The 23,499-nt window shown below is 44.2% G+C and overlaps 1 long non-coding RNA gene across 1 annotated transcript; it reads right to left on the bottom strand.

Annotated features, from left to right (window-relative positions):
* Positions 1-13,162: 13,162 nt before the first annotated feature.
* LOC118560102 lies at positions 13,163-16,679 on the bottom strand. Its single transcript, XR_004929072.1, has 3 exons — positions 16,637-16,679; positions 13,981-14,151; positions 13,163-13,303 (listed from the first exon to the last, which is right to left on the bottom strand). It is a non-coding gene; the product is annotated as an uncharacterized LOC118560102 (long non-coding RNA).
* Positions 16,680-23,499: the final 6,820 nt, after the last annotated feature.

Here is a 23,499-nt window from a genome sequence, read left to right as displayed (position 1 = left end):
GCCATGTTTTTCAAACAAAATGTTAGGCCTTGTCCAATGTGCTTAATGTGTCTACGTTCACATATATGGATGATAAGGCGCATTAAATATTCTTCCCAAGTGTGTAATATCGCTCTGTCTCTTCATGTCCACAGTTCTCTATCCGTCTCTGTTGGGAGGACAGCGTAGTTGGACTACACTGCCCTGTTTCTAACATAAGGGGAAGATAAACGTAACATCAACCAGCCAGGCATATTTTTTACCTCTCAATGTTGTTTTTATATGTTATGTTAATCTTCGGAGGGCGTGGGTGATTGGACCCTGGAAGAGAAATCTTTTTTTCCTGACTTTGATAAGGCTGTGGCTTGATGGGTTGAGTAGTCGTCTGGCAATCAGAAGGTTGTGGGTTCGATTCCAGCTTCCCCTTGTCGATGTGCCCTTGGGCATGGCGCTTAACCCCAAGTTGCCTACCGAGCTGTGTCTCAGTGTATGAATGTGTGCGCGTTAGTGAGAGCTACTGGATGAATGTGGCTATAGTGTACAGCGCTTTGGGTGTTCAGCATGACTGGAAAAGCTCTATACAAGTTCAGTCCATTTACCATAACAAAATATTGTAGTTGATTATAAAAGGCACAATGTGAATTATCATATTCACATCCAGGCAATGAAAACACTACAGATTATTATTATTCTACGGGTTTCTTTATCCATGTTGGTCTCATTGGTGAATGAGGCGGAGTTTCATCAAGCCTATACGGTCCAACATTTCCCCCTCAGCTGCATCACTTAAAGCACACATGGGTTCACGCTGCGTCTTTATGCATGATCCAGCTGCTAGATTTTACCTAAATTACGTGTAACGCAATTTTGCGCACCTGACTTCAACCACAAGGCAGCAGCTCACTGAAGCACTACTGGTTCTGTGTTGTTAAAAACAAAAGAGCATGAAACACAGCTACTGACTCTCCAATGATTTTACTTGGGACATTTTGTTACGAGTGGAAGGACATTAAAAGTAGTGATTCGCGTTTTAAAGGCTGGCCATTGATAAAAGCACCTGGCTCCGAGGGAAGGGAGGGGAGAGAAGCAGTAAGACGGTTTAGGCACAGAAACATGGTGCACGTAGTTAAAAAATGCAGAATAAATAAGAACGAAACTTATAAACAGACTAATTGTTCTGATCCAGCGTGCAGCCATGACTGTTTCTGAATGAAGGCTTTATCTGGGAGCCGCTCTCCCCCCTTGCCTGCTGCTTCGCACTTTCACCGCTGGTTAAGACCAAAAAATCATGACTCTGATCGCTCTTCCTGCTGCTCTGTTAACTGCAGCAGAAAGAAGCAGTGAAAGAAGCAGAACCAGCTCCGCAGAAGGCGGGTCTAGACTGAGCTCTGGATGGACAGAGCTGTGAACGGATCATCTGCAGCCCAGATCCTGTCGTTCTCACGTCACGTGTGTTTGCATACCTGTGTTTGTTGTCATATGAGTTGTAAAATACAGAAGAATCTACCCAAATGATGACTGAAAAACACAATTTATTTGGTACAATTATTTACACGCCATGTGGCAGCAAGCCCTCTGAAATTCACTCGCCAAACGGGTAATTTACTCGCATTTGCCGTAGGCGATATAATCGAGTATACGCAATGTATCTCAAGTTTTCCTCTGCGCGATGGTTAAAATGGCTTTATCGCGACCATCGAGTGTAAATTTTCATGGCAAGATTGAGATGTGCAGCTGTGGTTAAAAAAGGGCTAAAATAAAACATTTTAAATAAATTTTTATTTTGCAATAAATTTTTCAAACAAAAAAAATTGACACGTTAATATGAGATATAACAATGCAACTTTAGTCACTATGTGGCTAAAAACATTTGTTACTCAAGGTTATTTGAACATATCGCTATATATATCGTATATCATTATATAGCCCAAAGATATCGTGATAATAGATTTTCTTCATATCGCCCACCCCTAATTTGGTGTCTGGCGAGTGGTAACAGCTCAGGGGGTTTGATCAGGCAGTGAGTGTACCGTAATGCTCTGAATATCTATTGAGTGGAGCAGCTTTGTTGCAAACCAAGGTCTTACTTACACATTTTAACAGATTTTTCAGTCAACTGTATATGGGATTAGTCAATGAGCACAACTTTAATCACATACGAGGCGCATCGGATTATCAGGCGCATTATCCATTTTTGAGAAAATTTAAGGACTTTAAGTGTCTTTTATAGTCCGAAAAATACAGTAATTAAATGAGTGCAAGGAGACGTCATTTTATTTAAATGTGGAAGTTTTGACTATTCTGCCACAACATGACAACTACAGTGTTTTGATATAATCTTCTGATTAATTCCTTCTAAAAACTCACCAAATGACGTGAAAATGTTAACCCACCCACAGCTATTTTTCTAGTTAAAAGCCAGATTGGGAAAAAAAAAATTTCATTTTGGGATTTTATACAGATCGTTTTGCAGCACTGTAGGAGTGGTCACAGAGCAACTGTTCAGCCTAGCCCATCGTGTTCAAAATAAGCCCGATTGGCAATTTATTTTATTTTGGGATTTAATTGAGATTAAAGATAAAAAAGAAGCTCAAGAACAAATGATGATGGTTTAAATAAAAAAAAAAAACATTAAAAAAATAAAATCTGAGGTCAATTATTGAATAAATGTCTGTATTTTCATACACGTTTGTTTAACCATGTTTAAGGTTTGCAACAAAACAATCCTGTGAAAATCCATTAAGGTTTTTGCCAACTTTTGCTTGAATAAAAATGCTGAAAGTTCCTGCTGCTAAATATTACACTGAAAAGCGCTGCCGACCGCCCCAAGATGGCGACCCAAAGGTTGTCAGCGCCCATACTCGATTTGTGTATAACCCCTTTTCTTTACCTTAGTGCAGTTGTGCGCTCTTTATTGGGTGGTTACAGTCCTACACTTTTAACATGAGTCCAAGAAAGGTTGAGATTTGGGCTTTTTTCTTTTGTCCCTTTTAAACCGGTTCCATTTGCCCGGCTCTACTCGGATCCACCAGCTTTCTGAGCATTTAGATTATAGTTTTTTCAGTAGCAGTTCATCTCTACTCAAGAGTAGGACCAATCAGAGAGAAGGGACACAATGTCACATGAACAGACTTTTTCACTGATTGGCCAAGGACAAAGAAGGTTTTCAATGTAGAGTGACGTCATTAATATTAAGGACCACCAAAAACTGACTGGTTCTATTGTCATTCTCTCAGAACAGCAGCTAGAGCTCCCTCCCTACTTCCCTCAGCGCTGCCTCACAGGCACAGGCAGCTGCCTCATTCTGAAAAAATCCCAAATTTTTCTTCAATTGAATAAAAAAACTGAAGTAATAATCTTTGGACCAATAGAGATCAAAAGTTAGCTCACAGCTTCAGCTGCTTCAGCTAGAAACCACTAATCAGGCCCGAAATCTGGGAGTAGTGATACACTCAGACCTGAACCTCCAAAAGCACCTAAAGACAATTACAAGGTCGGCTTTCTATCACCTGAGGAACATTTCCAGGATTATAGGAGTGATGTCTCAGCAGGATCTGGAAAAACTAATCCATGCGTTTATTTTTAGTCAAATTGATTACTACAAGGGTGTTTTCACATGTCTGCCTAAAAAGTGGATCAGACAGCTGCAGCTGATCCAGAACGCTGCTGCCTGCGTCCTCACTAAGACTAAGAAAGTAGAGAACATAACCCCAGTTCTAAAGTCCTTACACTGGCTCCCTGTATCTCAGAGAATAGACTTTAAAATCCTTCTGTTAGTCTATAAATCCCTGAATGGCTTAGCACCTAATTACATCACAGACTTGTTATCAGTGCATCAACCCTCCAGACCACTCAGGTCTTCTGGCTCCAGCCTACTCTGCATACCTAGAACCAGAATTAAACAAGGAGAAGCAGCAATTAGTTCTTATTCTCCACTTATCTGGAACAAACTTCCAGAAAACTTTAAAAGTGCAGAAAGCCTGAGTTCCTTTAAATCAAGATTAAAAACGTATTTGTTCACGATTGCCTTCTACTGTTCTAGTTAAACTGTTTTAGTGAAACATCATTAGTTCAACTTTGTAGTCCAACTGTTTTTAATGTTTGATTTTAGTTTCTATTTCATTTTGTTTCTACATTTTATTCCTACTTGCTTTTATTCTGTCCATGTACTTTAATCATGTAAAGCACTTTGCATCGTCTCTGTACTGAAATGTGCTATACCAGGGGTTCCCAAACCTTTTTAGCCGTGCACCCCCTTCCATGTCCCAGCCGGGTTGACGCACCCCCAAGATTAATATATATATATATACAGTTTTCGCCTCGCGCACCCCCTAGTGGCAGCTCACGCCACCACACTTTGGGAAACCCTGTGCTATACAAATAAATTTGCCTTGCCTTGAACGACCTGCCTACAGTCAGAGACCATTTTTACACTGCAGATGTATAACACATGCACAAAGCTGCCAGTGATTCCTCCCTGGATTACAAAGGGGATATAAAGATTAGGGCTGAACGATTAATTGCATTTGCAATAACATCGCGATAGGATAAAACCGCAATGGACACGATTTGACGGGTCACATGATCGGGGGTGACTCGCTAGCCAAATAACACGGAAGGAAAGTCGATATCGTCTGCGACTTACCTGCCAAACAGTGTCCTCAGGCTGGACAAAAACCGACACAACTGAAGGTATGTTACCAAAGAGGAGCGGTACGTCACTTGTGTGGAATTATTTTGGGTTTAAAAAAGATGGCCCGCATCATTGTGTCCCTGCCACATGTGCTCCTTCAGAGCGTCTTTTCATTGCTGGAGGGAAACCAGTAAAAGTTGACATGCTGATTTTTCTGGCAAAAAAATCTGTGAGCTTCTAAAAAAATACAGAGACAAATCTTTATGGCTGACAGTGGCATACGTTTTTTGCACTTTACAATAGTTGTTTGCTGCTCTTACTGAGTGAATATATAATTTATATAATTGTTAAAAAAGTTTTTCTTAGGATTTAAAAAGGTCATACACTCATTTATTTTCTGTTTATTTGAGTTTGATTTACCTATAAAAATGTCAACAAGACATTTTTCGCTATACTATCCTGCACTTTAGTATGTTTGATGCCACTGACTGGAGATCAGTCATTAATTTCGTATCTTATTTTATTTATTTATTTATAGACTGTCCTGTTAAAATCTGACAGTGTTTAAGGAGTGGAGTCCATATGTTTATATATCATGTTTCATGAAACATGAAAAGATGTTAAGGTAAAGCCACAAATTTGTTTATTGTTGTAATTTGTGCTTTAAACAAATCTGATTTGTTATGAAACAGATTTGTTTGTATATGTTTAAAAAGACATGAGAAATAAACTGGCAGAAAAAAAATTGCATTAAATCGCAACATTAAGATAAAAAAAAATCGCAATTAGATTATTTTCCGAAATCGTTCAGCCCTAATAAATATAATGTAAATATAGGTTTTAACATTCTCATAATTTTCTGACACTGTTGCCCTAAAATAATTACCTGATTACCACACAGTTAAAATCACTTATTCACCTCTTCAATGTGTGCGGCTCTAATTACTATCTTTCTGGTAGAATTAGATGTGTGCAGTGTGGATTCGGGCAATGTATAAAATTTCCTACATTATGACATAAATTAATCTTATTGTGTTTTGCATTTAAATAACATTTTAAGAACAGTTACACACGTCAATCTTTATAGATTTGTCTGATTGGATGCCACTCAATCCAGAGAGTTTTGGCCTTTAGCTGCAACACAGGACACAGAAACAAAGTAAACCAATCCTTACTGTTGATAGGAGCAGCAGTTAATGGAAACCTGCTATCAGTCTCCTCCTTCACAAGGAGCTGCTCTCCTTCCTGACGGGCCCCGAGTTCCTCCTGTTCCTCCTTTATGTGGAGGGGCTCTGACTCCTGCTGCTCCCCCTCAGGACTCTGTTCTTCAGGAGCCTCTTCTTTAACATCTGCAGCCAACACTGAAACACATTACATGCTTTATCAACAACTAGATCTTTACAATGTTACAACCATGGGAAAGATTCAGTTTAGAGAAAAAGATTTGATAAGCAGTGTAGAGAAAACTGAACCTCAGGAACTGACAGTTTCACCCTAGAAATGATCACCGGTAACTTTAGGGTCATTCTGTTGTGGGAATTTAATTTAATTATTTAGGTTAAAACATTTAATAATGACTAAATTGGATAGATTATGACAGTTAAACATTGATATATAAATATATATTTCTTATATGATTATATATTTGTAGCTGATTAATTAATCAGTTATTGAATAAATGTATTTTTATTGTTTTGTTGCATTTAATGGCACACAGTTTTATATTATTAGCTACTTTTGGCCCAGTATTTATTTAAGTGAGTCATTGATTTATTTCTTTATATATACTAAATTTTGGCAGGATTAGTCTTCCACACAGCCAAAGGAAAACACGCGACCCTCTTTCTAAACAAGATAAACCAAAAAGCGTTTTTCGGAGGAATTTTTCGAAGCACAAAGAAAAACTTGATACTGAACGGTGCTACATGCTAAGCTAGCATTAGCGCCTCCTATGCTACATGCTAAGCTAGCATTAGCACCTCCTAAGCTACATGCTAAGCTAGCATCAGTACCTCCTATGCTACATGCTAAGCTAGCATTAGCACCTCCTATGCTACATGCTAAGCTAGCATTAGCACCTCCTAAGCAGAGCTGCAGGTTTAGCCAGTTTTCTGGGGGAAACCCTGCAACGAGTTCTGATGAAGAGGAGGAATCCATCAGCTGCTGAAAACGGCTCCTAAACTTTAGCTCCATCCACACAGTTAGCATGAAGAAGGAAATCTCCAAACCTGATGGATGCAGCAGAACTCTGGGGTGGAAAACATCCCCCATCATTGGTGTCTCCTCTGCTGCGTCCTGCCGCTCTTTCAGCTCCTGCTTCCCTCCAGTTTCTCCGCTGTGCCTCCAGCTGCTGGACTTCTTTCCAGACTTCATCACCTGCAGCAGCTGCTGCTCTCTTCCAGCCTCACCAACACTCCCGATTCTGGCCTCACAACAACACAAGGACAAAGAACCCGGAAGTGATCAGCGCGGCTGCGCGTTGGGAAAGAGGCGCATAAAACACGGCCGCCATCTTGGTGCGGTCATCCTGTAAACAGCACCAGGATGCCAGAGGTGAATTCTCAGGATTTCCCATCAACTTGTTTATAAAACTAATTATGTCAAGGTTGTCTCTTTGCTTTAATTTAAATGTTGTTCTTTTTTTTTTTTTTTTTTTTTTTTTTTTTTTTCCCAGTGTCCTGTCTAGCACTATGGCAATAGGAATTGATATCTCAATGCCAGATGGAGCTCGACAGATTTTGCTTTTACAAGTGGAGCAAACAGCTTTCGCCATAGTGCTCCACTTGATTTATGCTTGTAAATAGCTTTATTATGATTCCTGCAAGGAGAATTTCAAATTATATGGACATGACAATGGGAGAGTAAAGGAAGAACAAAAAGTGAAAGAAAAGAAAAAAAAAGAGTAGAGGTGAAAGAAAGAGGAGATAAAAGGAAGAGAATGATAAAATGTCCTCTGTCTGCTCCATCACCTGGAAAGAGACACAAAAAGAACAGCACAACCAACAGACAAAGCAACAGATACACTCTAATAACACCTAGATGCCATTGCTAAATCATATATATTATTATGTAAGCTGACATGTGTAATGTGATATTTGAAAAAAGAAAGTGACACAACATAAATAAATAAATAAATAAATTATAAGATTACTGTATATAAGTGAACACTTAATACCTGGGACCCAGCACCAGTGGGAGATGTGAAAGTGCACTAGTTTAGGTGAAGATTATCCATTTAAATGTTGTTCTTAAAAAAACCCTAACCCCAGCACAATCTGCTCCTTTTCCATGACTAGCCTCAAAAAATTCAAAGAACTTGCATTGAATCCTCTTTTATAAGGTTCTGTCGAGAAAAACTAGAAGTTGCCTCGACTAATAAATTAGTCCTCCTGTTGGCAAGGAGAAGAACTGCGACCTCATTGTTTCTCCTGGGTCTTCATTTTTAATAAGTCTTAATAAGCGCCTTGTGAAATGGAGCCTGGCTTCACCCTGGACATCCGCCACATCCGAGGACGTGATAATGTCCTTGCAGACGCCGTTTCGATGTTGTGAGCTGCCCACTGCTTATGTTGCATGTTGATTGATGTGATCAACCTGCTTATGGGAGGGGGGGGGTATGTATGGAGCTGTACTAAGCCTGTCTTCCAGTTCCAGGTTTTCCAGCCTGCCCTGAACCCTCATTGGAGTCTTTAAAGGTTCACCTTGGCTCCGCCCTGTCACTCTCTCTCCAGCCTGGGAGCCAGAACAGCTGCTGCTCTCTACCACTTCCTTGTCCCCTTTTTGTATGTTTTAACCCCTAGTTTTGTAATAAATCCTATTTTTGATATGCTAAATGTTTTGTTGTCTTCCACTATGTTGCACCCACCGAGCCAGGGTGTAACATACCAGATAAGATCAAGGACAAATACACTAATTTCTAGAAAATGTGACTTCCTTTCTTTTTGCAGCGTCCAGCTGCGCTGCAGACAGATAATCAGCAGGTTCTCTGCAGATGTTGCAGATGTTAGAGGAAGGTGCTGAGGTTTTCTATCACACTTGCATGAAGTGATCTTTCAGAATGCCAGCAGCTCAGCTCTTTTCTCTTTGCCTGACTAGATGCTGTCTGTTGGTCCAAAGACTTCCACATGGTGTTCTTAGTGTTTTCAGGGAAAGGTGGAGTTGGTGTGGACACAGGGGAGTCTGGATGACTTGAGCTGGGATGTGATGAGAGAGAGGAAGATTTAAGGCCACCACCAATGCTTTTCTGCTCCACTTTGATCCTGTTTGTCCTGCAGCGGACACTCATCTGCACTTTTGGCTCTAAAGTCAGAGAGAAGAGAAAAAAGGAGTCAGTTCCAGTTGCACTGAGCAGCTGAGCAGATTAGTAGATTGTTGGTTCCTGTAAAAACTAGACATCCATGGAGAAATCAGCAGACAGATCCACATGAATAAAGCTAGAAAGTCAGATCAAGGAGAAAGGCAGTGGTTTAATCCAGAACACCAGACACTAGCCTTAACCAGCATAGCAGTCATTTTAACACCAAACATTAAAAGAGACCAAAAGCTTCAATTTTAGCACATTTGGAAAGGTTTCCCACATGAAAGTGAAGCAGAAAATGCCAATTGTCCATGTGGTCAGCTGTCTTTAATGTGAAATGTAGAATCCTAAAATGCTGTAAACTGAATAGTGGAATGAAGTGAAAAAAGCCGAGGTAAAAAAGGAGGCGGGGGAACGAAGCACATCTAGCATAAAAATCTGAGTCACATCTAAATGACTGAGAGATTTAACAAGGACTCATCCAGGAGGTCCCAGAGGAAGCAGAACAACATGTGAAGCTCTGCAGGACTCACTGCCTCAGTTAAGGTCAGAGGTCAGCATTCAACAATTAGAGAGAAAGTGGAAAAATGGCCTCCATGGGAGAGGTCCAAGACCAGAACCACTGCTGAGCCACAAGAAGCCAAAGAGCCAAAAACATCTTGATGATCATCAAGACTTTTGGGGAAATATTCTGGGACTGATGAGACAAACTGGACCTTTCTGGAAGGTGTGGCTCCGTTCCATCTGCTGAAGAACTAGGACAGCGTTTCAGAAGCACAACATCAGGCCTACAGTCAAACACGGTGGTGGCAGTGTGATGGTCTGGGTGCTTCTGCTTCTTCTGGACCTGGAGGACTTGCTAGAACTGAAGGAAGCATGAATTCTGCTCTTTGACAGAAAATCCTGGAGAAGAAAGTTCCTGCAAGCAGTTCTGGACCTTAGACTCAAGCTGACTGAGGTTCTGCAGCAGGACAATGATCCAAAGCTCAGCAGCAAAGCCAGGGATGAAGGTTGTGGAGTGGCCTAGTTAAAGTCTGGAGCTAAAGCTGACTGAGATGCTGTGGCCTGACCTTAAACAGGCTGTTCATGCTGGAAAAGCCTCCAATGTGTCTGAATGAAAAAGTTCTGCAAAGCAGAGCGGGTCCAAACTGGTCCAGCTGATGGAAAAGACTGATTAGCAGTTATCAGAACCACTTGATGGCAGCTGCTGCCGCCAAGGCTTGAAGCAGAAGAAATACAAGAATGACTTTAAAACGACTTTCTGGATCTACTCAGGTTCTGTTTGTCTGACATTAAAATTCATTTGATGATCTGAAAAGTTTCCATGTGACAAAAACTAGAAGAAATCCAACAAATTCTTTAGATTTCTGTTGAAAACGTCTGAAGACTGAGAGCAAAGTGGAAGCAAAGTCAGATTGCTGCTTTGTTGCTCAAAGGTTGGCAGTAAAGCAGATTATTCTGATTAGTGCGGATGAAGCCTCCAGCTGTCTGCACTTCATCCTGCTCCATGCTGCCATCACACAGGAACAAGACACCAAAGATCATGTGAACTCCTTGGCTGGAGGCAGAGACTCATCCCTAACCTGGAGGCAACAAAATACAGCAAAGATCTCCATGGACTAAAGAGCTCCTCTGGTCTCCAAAGTCCAACCAGCGTCTTCATCAGCTCTTCATCCACAAACTGCTGCCTGACAGCCTGGAGCTGAACAAAGATCACCGCAGCTGCTGCTTTGCCTCAGAAGGAAAGAAGGGGAAGATTCTGAGCAGATGTGGACTTGGTAATAGTTCACAGCTTTATAGTCACTTCCCACATCAGTTCATAGGCCACATACTTGCATACTTGAAGAAGTGGGACAGAGGCCTTGATGGTAGCAGCGTGTTTGTGAGGATGATGAAGATGGAGAAGAACATCTGCTGTCACATCCTGATGGCTCCAAACCAACTGAAGGGAGAAAATATTGTCATATTTGTGCTGACATTGCTGTCATTAGTCCTCATTGCCTCTAAATGATGTTTCTGATAGAGAACTAACTTATTTCTGCATTCAAAGAAGTTCAGTGTTGAGATCCTGAGTTTCTTTGACATAATCTGGATTTTGTTCCAGTTCGAATAGCTTGACTGACGACCTCTGTTTTCTCCATTGATCAGGACTGTAGCAACTTCAAAGCTGCAGATTTACTCTGATCCAGAACCAGCAAAGCAAACGTGACGTAACTGGTGGATCTGGAGCTGCTGCCGCCATGAAATACCATTAATGTTGTTGAACTGGTGGAGAAAGGTGCGTTCATTAATCTGGGCAGAAGTCATTACCTGTGGTTAAAGATGGAAAACCCTCAGATGCTGTCCAGAAATGCTGGATTCTCTGTTATTTTTCATATTTTCTCATGTATTTATCAGTTTTTTCTTCTTGAAACAGGCTTGCAGATCCATAATGTGTCATCAGTCAGCTGCTGAAAAGATGTCAGGACAAAAACATTCATCTGCATTTCATAGATGACGCTGCGTGGGAACTTTTCTCACAGATGCATGTGAGCATCTTCCTGAATGTTTGACTCAATATTTCTGTTCATATTAATAACTCACTGTATTGTGTTGATTAGAAAACCAGAGAAGCTCTTCCTAAAGGTTTCTCCATGGCTGTGGCGGCATTTCATGTTTACGGACATAAACTGCTGGCTCAGCTTATTTTTTATTTGCTGGGACTAAAACTATTTAGCCAAATTGTAGCAGATGTTTCATCCTAGGTACATACCTGCACATGAATAAATGATTCACTCCATTCTTTGTGCCACAGTTTCCAACAATTTGCTCCGAGCTTTTCTCTTCATCCCAGATCATGTAGCGAACACGAAGGCTGCCTGGATCTGGCCTAAGAGTTTGGATCCATTTAAGGTTCTGCTAATGTGGCTCCATAGAAAGCTGAAGCTGCTCAGCAGCGCCACCTGCTGGTCTCCTATCCCGATGGAGACAGAATGAAGGCTGGAAACCAGAGGAAACATCCAGAGAACAAATGTTTCAGAACAAATGAACAGAGAAATGTTCCTCTAAGGTTCCCACATTTCCATCAGAGGAATGGTCTCTAAAGCTGCTCTGACTGAACCACACTGACAGTCCAGCTTTTCATTTCCACTCAGGAATTTTTAGTGGGAATCAAGTGAGACACAACCTGCTGATCTTTGGTTCTAATGGATGTTTTAAAGCTAGAAACTGAACCAACGGATCCAGATAACTTGTTAAACTTCTGCTTTAAAACTCAGTTCTGACTTAATCTAGTCATCCCTGTTTGATGCATGAATCATTTTAATAATTCCTCATTTTAACCCAACTTTAACTTCATAACTCAACACATCTAAAAATGATTTTCTATCTTTCTGTCTGTCTGCTGGGATGCCAGATGTCGTCTTTCTCAGGTTCTAAAGTTATTTATGTAACAGGGAGACGATCTGAGGATCCAGGTTCTGTAGATTCTGGTTCTGGTCCATCTGAAATGTCAAGGAAACGAGAAAAAAAGGAAATGATTCATGCTTGAATTTCTGATGAAAAGAGAAAATCTCTTTTCCTTCTCCAACGTCCACAGTGGACTTCTCGAGGAGCTGCAGGTGAAGGTTTTACCCCCACAGTCCCTAAACATGATTAAAATCTATGTTCTGACCTCAGCAGAGCAGAGCTGCATGATGAGCCTCAGATCCAACAGAACCAGAACCGTTCTGCAGGAAGAACAGAGAAAATCCTCCAAAGAAGATCTGAAAGTCTCTGAGCTGCTGCAGAAAGTGTTTCCATGCTCACCAAAGGAGAAGCTGGAGCAGATCAAACGTTATCTTTACTCACTTTTAGATTTTACCTTCAGAAAGAAGGAAATAAACAGATTTGATGTAAAATCATGAAGAAAAGCTTCATCCTCTGATTGAAGAAACCATCATTTACTCACTGAGCTGTTTGCAGCAACAGATAAAAGGACCAGAGCTGCCCAAACATTTGCAGAAAACATCTAAAATGTGCTGAAAAACCTGCAGAAACTGCATCACAATGAAGCAAACATGCAGCCTGAAAACTTTAGAGTTGAGCTTTATTTCAGATTTCTGGGTTACAGGCTGAAAATGAAGCAGAGAGAAAAAAGATCAACTTTACAGTTTCATCAGATTCAGATCAAAACTCCATGGAGCCACTAAATGCAGCTTAGTTTTCATTTCATCCTCATTGGTCCACAGAGACAAACAATATCAGACACTAAATGACAGACATGATCAGATAAACAGGATCAACATCTCTAAGGTCAGAGTTCATCATCAGGATCCAGTCATAGTCTCTTTAAAGTCAAACTGCTGCAGCTTCAACCTCTGGATCATCAGGACAGCTCATTTTCTCTCCTCCACTAAGATCATCACCTCCACTTCCTGCAGAGAGAAGGAGCAACAGAGGAGATCAGTGAGTGTTTCAGCCTCTGGAAGCTGAACATGAACATCTCATCTGTTCCTGAAACATCAGCTGACTAAGAAACATGGAGGCTGTCCCTGAACACATCTGGATGAAACTAGTGAGAGAAGGACACATGTCCAGATGTGCTGAGTGGACTTCAGCAGAGCTTGTGCTCTGTAGAAAGACCACATGGTGACTAAATGTAATGATGGGCTGTGAAATCAGTGATTTGCAGGCTGCAGTCAGACTGATCTCAGAGCTGTGACTAAGATGAAACTGATCAGCTGTTTGCTGCTGAAATGAGAGAACAAAGAGTCTAAGATCAGATCTGATGCTCCACAGCTTGATGAATGAGGACCACTGTCTCTAGACATGGTGGAAGGCTGTCAGCTGGAATCCAGCTGCATTTCCTGGAGACATGAACACAACAACAACAGTCATCTTCACATGGACACAAAGACAGGAACACAACAAGCTGCTGGCTCCTCTGATTGGCTCATTGTTGTCTTTGTGTCCAATCAGGAAGCCTGTCAACATTCTCCTCCCACTGAGAAGCTGCAACTTTACTGGAAACACTGGATATTTGCTTTGGTACCAACTGGGTTCAGAACAGTTCTGCTGACAGCAGCTGGACTCACTCCAACCATCTACTTACAGAGTTTCTAGTTTGTAGTCTGGACTCTTTACAAGATCCTGCAGCTGCTGAACATCTGACTCCTTCAGGTTGTTCTCTCTCAGGTCCAGTTCTGTCAGATGGGACGGGTTGGACTTCAGTGCCGATACCAGATGATCACAGCTGATCTTTGACAAACTGCATCCCCTCAATCTGAATAAAGAATCAAATATGTGAGCTGAAGCCACCAGGATGCAGGTTCTAACAGTCCAACAGAACCAGTTAAAGAACTCTCATTAATATTAATGACAACAAGCTGCTGCTTCAATAAAGACCTGCTGACTTCAGGTCTTCAACAATCAACAATATCAGAACTTTCAACAGTTAAAACTTGTTTAGCAGTTTTTACAGTCCTGGCTCTCATTTAGAAACTTTGTGTGGAATCCGTACTAAAAGTGAACACCAAGAAAAAGAAAATGGAGGATGGTAAAAATATTCAGATGAATCAAACCATGCTCAGACACAGCAGCAGCCATTTTCCTTTCTAGATCCCAGCTGTAGCGATACATTTGGTACCAGGTTCTGGCTCAGGTTCTGCCCTCTACACGCCCAGATTCAAGCAGAAACGCTCGATGCAAAGCACCTCATGAATGTTAATGTGCAGAAAATGTGTCAGCTAATCATTTTCTCATCATGGTGACGTGGCAGCCACGGAGAAAAAGCAAAGAAACGTTGGGAAAATTTCCCAGAGAGGCGTTTATTAAATGTGGAAATCAGAGGTAAAAGCTCAGATGTTGTCCACATTCAAACAAGTTGTTAAGAAGCTGTTAAAAAAAGTTGTTAAAAAGTAAACCACGCTGTGCTCCGTGTTGAAATTCCCCTGTGGCTGTGGGTTCAGATCCACATTAAGAGGAGAGAGGTTCCCCCACCATTATTAACCCCCCCTAAAAAGGTGAGCACTGCCTGGGTGTGAGCAGAAAGCCTCCTTCTCTGCTCTCTGGGGGTTGCAGAGCTGCCTTTCAGCTCCTCACAGGGAGGTGGAGCCACTTTCACCTGTGGGGAACAGCACAATGCATGCTGGGAGTCAGAAGCAGGACATTGGCCAGTCCTCATTATTGGCCAGGAAATCTTTGATCCCTGAAAGCGCGTTTCCTCAATTCTCCATCTGCACGGTCTTCCAGCAGTGCCAATGCATCCAGCCAGCAGCATTACACACGAGTGTGTTTGACTGTTTGAAGCAATTACAGTGATTGCTGCTCACCTGGTCACAATAATCTGTGGAACACGTCACCCTGATGATGATTGGAGAGAGGAATGTGAAGGTAGAAAACCCAGAGAAGATGTTAGCAGACTTTGATTTAACATTTAAGATGACTTATAGGCATTTAGATTTATCTGAAATGTCCCAGATGGATTTAAGAGTCACCAGCAGCAGATTGAAAAATACTGAGGTTTTAATGCTTCTGATCAAGATGATCTCTGATTAAAGTCCGATATGGAGTGAAAGTGAACGTCTGAGAGGAATCCTCATGCAGGTTGGCTGTAATTCACCACTTCACCATCTGCATCTCCAGTTTCCCCGTCTCCAAAATGAGCGTACGCCTGGGTCAGAGCTGGTATGAGGACCACACATTTTCCCCTCAAGTTCATTTTTAGAGATCCTAACTTCTGGTGGAAAGTGGCGTACGCACATTTCAGCTCCATTTAGTGTGAGCAAGCTTTCTAAATGACAGCCCTGCTGACTTCAGCTCTTCACCTCTGTCAGATCCACCAGCAGCTCCACCAATACAAACTCAGCTTCTGCAGCCAAATTATTCAAGTTTCACAGAAAACAAACAAGTCAGCAGCAACTGTGGAGCAAATATGAACAAATGGAGATTAATGCAGATAAATTAACTATTTTAATGATTCCACAGCCATAAAAACATGATGTCATGGAGAATATTTCATGTAAACTGACTTTAGGAGCTGAAGCTCCCAGAAGCAGAACCTGGTACTGTGACATGTTGTGTCTGAGTGTTTTAGTCAGTAGAATCCTTGCAGAGCTTCTAAAAGTGCTGAAGCATCAATCAGGGATTATAGATTTCAGGAGCTGAAATTCACTTTTCTAAACTGGCTTGAATCCCCTCTGAGCCGCTTCACATGAGGGGCATTTATACACACTGGGGGTCCCAATGCTGTCCGCTTCAGACCTGAGATCAGGGCTCAGACTCAGTTACACAGAGAGACATTAAAAACTGGCTCCAAGTCCAGGAACAAACTCAGCAAAGATTTATTACAATAGAAGATCTGAACTTTGGTTTTCAGCTGAATTAGATCCACTTATTCAATTATTTTAAAATCATCCTGTAGAAAATGTAGAAAAACTGACCTGATGAAGGTTTAAAGAGATTAAAAACCTTCAAATAAATCAAACATCACTATTTTATTTCTTCTCTCTTCCTCTTCCTCAGTTCTGGATAAAAGCTGCAACTCTAAACTGAAATTCAGCTCATTGTTTCATGTTTTCTGCTGATTATTGAATAAATCCTGACAGAAAGTTAGAAAAAGAAAGAAACTTTAACTGGAGCAAAGCAGTGAAGAAGAAAGCAGACTCTACAATGAAGATCCTCGGTGTGGATCAGTAGAATATTCGCCAGATGTCTGCAGTTTAGTGTCAACACATCACAGATATCAGAACTAAAACATGGAGTCTGACCTCAATGTCTGTAGTTTGCAGAGGGGATTCTGGAGGAAACCACAGAGCTCCTTCACTCCAGCATCTTTCAGGACATTTCCACTCAGGTCTAGTTCTGTCAGATGGGACGGGTTGGACTTCAGCGCAGAGAACAGAGACGCCCAGCTGATCTCTGACAAATTGAAGCTCTGCAATCTGAATAAAGAATGAAAGATGTGAGCTGAAGCCACCAGGATGCAGGTTAAAACTGAAACATGAACAAATAAATGATCAAATGTAGAAAATGAATGTCCCTGAATGTAAAAGTCCCAGAAACATGATGAACTGATGTCTGATATGTGATCCAGTAGAACTGATTTAAAGAGTTAAAGCTAGCAGAACCAGAACATGTTATCATGACGTGTGAAGGTCCAGATCAAGGTGTGGTTCTCAGCAGTGGCAGCTGGTGATGAAGATGTTCTGGGCTTAGGGTTGGGGGGGCACTAGAGCTTGGAGATTAGCAGCCAACAATAAACTCTGCTTCTCTTTCTACAATCTGTATAATATGATTGAACTTGACTTTGTAAAGTGCCTTGAGATGACATGTTTCATGATTTGGCGCTATATAAATAAAATTGAATTGAATTGAACTTGAACATAAATCGATCCATGATCACTTGCTGCTGCTGGATATTTACGTCTGATGGCTCTGGCGTCTGTTTAAAATGCTGCTGTCTTCTAGTCTGGCTCAGGGTTCTGCTAGAACAGTGGTTCTCAGAGCCACAATGTTCTAAACATGGATCATTTAACAGTTTCAGCTCATATTGTTCTGGATTCATCTTCAAGCTAAATCAGCAGCCTGCATGGAGGCTTTTCTCTAAGGAAACATGGCGTTTGGTTAAAGTTCTGCTCCTTCAGTCCCTGATCACTGAACATTGGTCCCATGTTCTGCTGCTGGCCTCACATGTTCTCCATCATCCTGGCTCAGTTGTTCTCAGTGGGTCTCTGTGTGTCTGGTGGCTCATTGTGAGAACTAAAACCTACCATGAGGAGACTTTCTCCACCTGCGGCCCTCAGCTGTGGATCAGCCTTCCTGAAGACCTGAGGGCAGCTCAGAGCTTTGGACTAAATAAGAATCATCTGCATTTTTCAGCACATCTTTGGAAACCAATGAAATGTGTCCTCTGCATTTAACCCGTCCCTCAGGGAGCAGTGGGCTGCCACTGGGTGGTGCCCCGGAGCATTCTGGCTCTAAGGGTCTTGCTCAGGGACCCAGGGCAGGAGCCTGTGGGATTTGAACCAGCAAACTTGCAGTGCAAACGTGGACTACAGATCTATGCATGGTATTAGGTTTTAGGACTAAACACTGAACACTGGAATAATGAGGCACAGACTAAATCATCACCATTTGACACAAGTTATAAAGTGTTAACACCCCCCTCCCCCCTTTATTTAGGAAAATGATAAGGTGAATAAAATAAATGTACTTTAGGACCTTTAAATAAAGACAAGTAACAAGCACTGCTCTGCATACAACAGCAAAATAAAGACCCTCAGGGTGTCAATCTGAGATCCCAGTTTAATAGTATTTGCTTAAATGCTTATTAATTAAAGCTAAAGCCGGTAAAACCCAAGCTAACCCTACGTTGCAGGCCTGTTTCTATGCTGTGAACATGGAGACCAAACTCAGTGGTGGCTTCACTCAAAGAGCAAATAATAAACTAAAAATGAACCTTGGTCCAGATGAATAAAAACGCTAACAGAAACGCTCTGCTCTGTGACTACTGTGAGGGACAGAGCCAACCAGACCCCATGGACTCCTTTCCCGGCCTGATCCTGGATCCTGGTTTCCTGGAACAAAGTGGACCTCTGCTCTCCAGCCTGGACCCACAGAAGATGGTTTTATCCACTATGGACCAGAAAACTGTTTATGGAGTCTGTTCTAAAGTAATGACTCAAAGACACCTCACCCACAGAGCCCCATCATCTGTAAATAAAGATTTCCCTTTACCCCCATCTATCTCATCAGAAATGTCATTTATCATTATATTAAAAAGAACTGGGCTACACACACTGCCTTGTGGGCTACTATTCTCAACAATATATCTAGTAGAGAAAGCAGCCCCAACTCTAACTTCTATTTCTCTACCTGTCAGGACTCAGCCAGCAGGGCCGTGCAGCTTGCTGCCGGCTCTGCTGCCTCAGACTCTTTCCACAAGTGTTCTGGGTTGACTGGTGGGCGGAGCCCACACACCTGCGGGCGGTTGAGCGGTATCGGGAGGCACTACTTAAACACCACGCAGACAGCGAGAGGATGCCAGAGTGTTACCGTTGTGGTATGCAGACAAGCCTTGGCCTCTCGTTCTCCCTGTTTCTTAGAGGAACTAATTACTCACCTCTGTGTCTCCCAGGTACCTCCTCGTGTCAGCTCTCTTCCTCTCGTGACCCTGTGAAGTCTCTCGTGGCAGGAGCTCCAAGCATCGTCATCTTCCGTCTGGTGTTGGTCTCTTCTGCAAGCCACTGGGTTCCTCCTGAGTCAGTTCCCCTCCCCTGGAACCCAGCCATCTCCGGAAAGTCACCTGGTTCCTCTCGCTGTCCTGGACATCTGGATTTCCCGGTGCTGCTCGGACCCGACCCCACCTTCAACCCACTGGTCTCCCGGACACCTGTGGCCACCATCGTACGGCTAGCGCTGAGTCCCCACCACTTCCTCCCCGGTCTGCCTTCCGTCCATCGAGTGGTAAGCTTGCGTCTTACAGCAGATCCAGCTCAGTCAGACCAGTTCCCCTCCACGTTTCCCCAGTTAACCTCTGTCTCGTTCTTCCCCAGTGATCGACCCGGTTTCCTGCTCCCTGACCGTTACCTGACGCTGCCTCCGCTGAGGCAGAATCCTCCCGTTACCTGGTTCTTAAATAAAACCTTTAAACTTCACCTGCTTCTCCCGAGTGTGCTTCTGCATGTGGGCAAAATACATAAAGCCAACCATGACAGAAGAACACTCTGGCCAAACTAATCCCACAGGCACACTCGGGCAGGCTTTAGCTGCACAACAGGACCGTATTAAAGGTTTAGAATCTACAGTGTTCGGGCTACACGATCAGCTCCAGAATTTAACCACACAGATGAACCAGCTCTTAGGTATGGTTAGCACTAGCCGACAACCGGTTGCTTCCGCGTCACCAGACCCCGCCTCCCAGCCTTCGTCACCTCCACCACCGGAGTCTGGGCGTGATACGTCATCACCTTCTCCGGAGAAATACTCCGAAAAGACTAGTGAATGTGGTGGTTTCCTGTTCCAGTGTTCCCTATTCTTTAATCGCTCACCTCAGACTTTCTCCCAAGATCACATTAAGATCTCGTACGTTCTCCGGTTATTAACGGGCAGAGCACTTAGATGGGCTGAAGCCCATTTCGTTAGTTGCCAGCAGTTCAACTGCACTTTCGATGAGTTTGTTTCAGAGTTTCGTTCTGTGTTCGCCGCCGAGTCAGATGAGTCCCAAGACGCTCAGCGGCTTCTCACCTTACGTCAGCGGGGTAGACGGGTGGCGGATTATGTTATTGATTTCCGCACTGCGGCGGCGGCAGCGGGCTGGGAGCAACGAGCTTTAAAATCAGTTTTCCTTCAGTCCCTAGATGAATCTTTAAAGAATGAACTGGCGCGTGTAGAACAGCCAGACTCAGTCAAGGAATGCATAGCTCTGGCTGTGCGTTTAGATAACCGGTTACGAGCGCGTGGGAGAAGCCGCCCAGCATTTCCGCCGTTAGTCCGGCCGGCTCCTATCGAGTGGACCCCCGCTCGTTCCGCCGAATCCACTGCGCCACCTCCTTCGTCACCCGAACCAATGCAGCTGGGGCGTGTTAGACTCACGCCAGACGAAAGGCAGCAGCGTATGAGTTCTAGACTCTGCATTTATTGTGCCTCGCCCGAACATTTCATTAAGAACTGTCCGGAGCGGCCAAAAGAGCCGGTCCGTCGGCTGTAGAGGAGGCTCCGGCGGACCATATTGAGACCTTCCCATCATCTCCTCCTCGTTTGTGTTTACCCGCTGCCGTCGTTTCTGGTCTGGAGACTTTCAAGGTGTCAGCTCTAATCGATTGCGGTTGTGATTTTAACCTGATTGACCCCTTGTTAGTCCAGCAAGCTAATTTAAGAACAGTGGCGCTCGAGCTGCCTCTCCAGGTTTCTGCTTTAAATGGGGATGTCCTGTCCCGTATAACGCACTGCACGTTACCCTTTGAGTTGCTGGTATCGGGAAATCACCGTGAAAGGGTCACGTTTTTAATCTTTCCCGTTAAGCAGGCCCGTTTGGTGCTCGGATTCCCGTGGTTACAGCATCATAACCCCCAGATTAACTGGACGGACCGTCAGATTGAATCATGGTCACCCAGTTGTCATGCCAGTTGCTTAAAATCAGCAGCACCTACCTACAGCAACCTCCTCCACACCTACCTGCGTCCAGGTTGATCCCGAGGTGTTAAAATTAGTTCCTCCCGATTACCACGACCTTGGACAGGTTTTCAGTAAGGCACAGGCCAGCTCGCTCCCGCCGCACCGTCCCTATGACTGTGCGATTGACCTCTTACCTGGTGCTCCGTTACCATCTAGCCGCCTATATAACATCTCGCAGAACGAGCGCCAGGCACTCGAGAGTTACATTAAAGAGTCATTATCAGCAGGACTCATCCGTGCCTCATCTTCTCCCCTAGGGGCAGGTTTCTTTTTCGTTGATAAGAAGGACGGTTCCCTTCGCCCGTGCATTGACTACAGAGGTTTAAACGCGATCACAGTTAAAAATAAGTATCCACTCCCTCTCCTTTCATCCGCACTTGAGCCAGTACAGTCAGCCACCATCTTTACTAAGCTGGATCTACGCAATGCTTATCACTTGGTGCGGATCCGCCGGGGAGATGAGTGGAAGACGGCGTTTAAAACTCCACTCGGTCATTTTGTGTATCTAGTTATGCCATTCGGCTTATGCAACGCCCCCGCAGTCTTTCAGTCCCTAGTCAATGACGTCCTCCGTGACTTCCTGAACCAATTCGTGTTTGTTTACCTCGATGACATTTTAATCTACTCCCGCAGTCCCTCCGAGCACCTGAAGCATGTCCGCCTCGTCCTCCAGCGTCTACTGGAAAATAAACTGTTTGTCAAAGCCGAAAAGTGCGAGTTCCACAAGCCCTCTGTTTCATTCCTTGGTCTCATCCTGGAAGGAGGGCGGGTCCGGTCTGATCCGGAGAAGATTTGAGCCGTGCTCGACTGGCCTGTACCCAGCACCCGTAAGGACCTACAGAAATTTTTGGGATTTGCAAACTTTTATCGTCGTTTCATCTGCGGGTACAGCCAGATAGCCGCCCCCCTCCATGCACTAACTTCCACCAAAGTCGCCTTCATCTGGAATCCCGAAGCCCAGTCAGCCTTCACCAGCCTCAAGAACCGATTCTCCAACGCCCCGATCCTGATCTACCCAGATCGAACTAAACAGTTCGTGGTTGAGATTGACGCCTCTGATACAGGGGTAGGCGCCGTGCAGTCCCAGGTGTCCGGGGAGGATCAAAAGCTCCACCCGTGCGCCTTCTTCTCCAGGCGGCTGTCTCCAGCAGAGAGGAATTACGATGTCAGAGACAGAGAGCTCTTAGCCATCAAGCTCGCCCTGGAGGAGTGGCATCACTGGTTGGAGGGGTCCGAGCAGCCCATCCTCATTTGGACCGATCATAAAAACCTCTCCTACATCCAAACCGCCAAGAGACTGAACTCCCGTCAAGCCCGTTGGTCCCTGTTCTTCTCCCGATTCAACATAACCATCTCTTACCGCCCCAGCTCCAAGAACATCAAGCCTGACGCCCTCTCCCGCCTGTACTCCGCTCCCGACTCAGAGAAGGAACCAGTCACCATCATTCCCTCGTCCTGTGTTCTCGGCACTCTCCAGTGGGAGGTAAAGGATCTCATCACACAAGCACTCCCCTCAGACCCAGACCCAGGAACCGGTCCACCTAATCGCACCTACGTCCCTTCCGCCGTCAGATCACGTGTCATTCAGTGGGCTCACGCCGAAAAGTTCTCTGCACACCCAGGCATCCATCGCACTCAAAGCCTCCTAGCCCGAAGCTTCTGGTGGCCATCGATGTTCAAAGATGTCAAACAATATGTCCTCTCGTGTCCCACCTGTGCCCAGAACAAACCCTCCAACAGACCCCCTGCTGGCCTCCTTCAACCACTACCCATCCCAGAACGCCCTTGGTCACACATTGCACTTGACTTCGTCACTGGACTCCCCTCGTCTCAAGGCATGTCAGTTATCCTCACCGTCGTCGACCGATTCTCCAAGGCCTGCCACCTCATCGCACTCCGCAAGCTCCCCTCTGCTCTCCTCACGGCCCAGCTCCTGGTTAAACATGTATTCCGCCTCCACGGATTCCCCGGGAGATTCTGTCTGACCGTGGTCCCCAGTTCATCTCGTGGGTGTGGAAAGAGTTTGCCGTGGCCCTTGGGGCCCGGTACTCTCTGACCTCCGGCTACCACCCGCAGACCAACGGTCAGACAGAGCAGATGAACCAGGAGCTGGAGACCGCCCTCCGTTGCCTCACCTCCCAGAACCCTACGGATTGGAACAAGTACCTCCCCTGGATTGAGTATGCCCATAACAGTCATGTTTCTACCACCACTGGACTCTCCCCCTTCGAGGTTTCCCTAGGTTATCAGCCCCCACTCCTACCCGACAACAACCAACAGATCGCCGTTCCCTCCGTCCACGAACACATCAGCCGTTGCAAACATTTCTGGACTCAGACCATCCAAGCCCTCCAAGACACCGCAGAGCAGAACCGTCGATTCCACCTACCACCCCGGTCAGCGAGTCTGGCTCTCCACCCGAGAACTTCCCTCCCGAGCTGCCTCCCGTAAGTTG

This window comes from Fundulus heteroclitus, unplaced genomic scaffold (genome assembly GCF_011125445.2).
Source record: "Fundulus heteroclitus isolate FHET01 unplaced genomic scaffold, MU-UCD_Fhet_4.1 scaffold_387, whole genome shotgun sequence".
In the NCBI taxonomy this organism is placed as follows: Eukaryota; Metazoa; Chordata; class Actinopteri; order Cyprinodontiformes; family Fundulidae; genus Fundulus; species Fundulus heteroclitus.
This window is presented reverse-complemented; position numbering and strand designations above follow the sequence as displayed.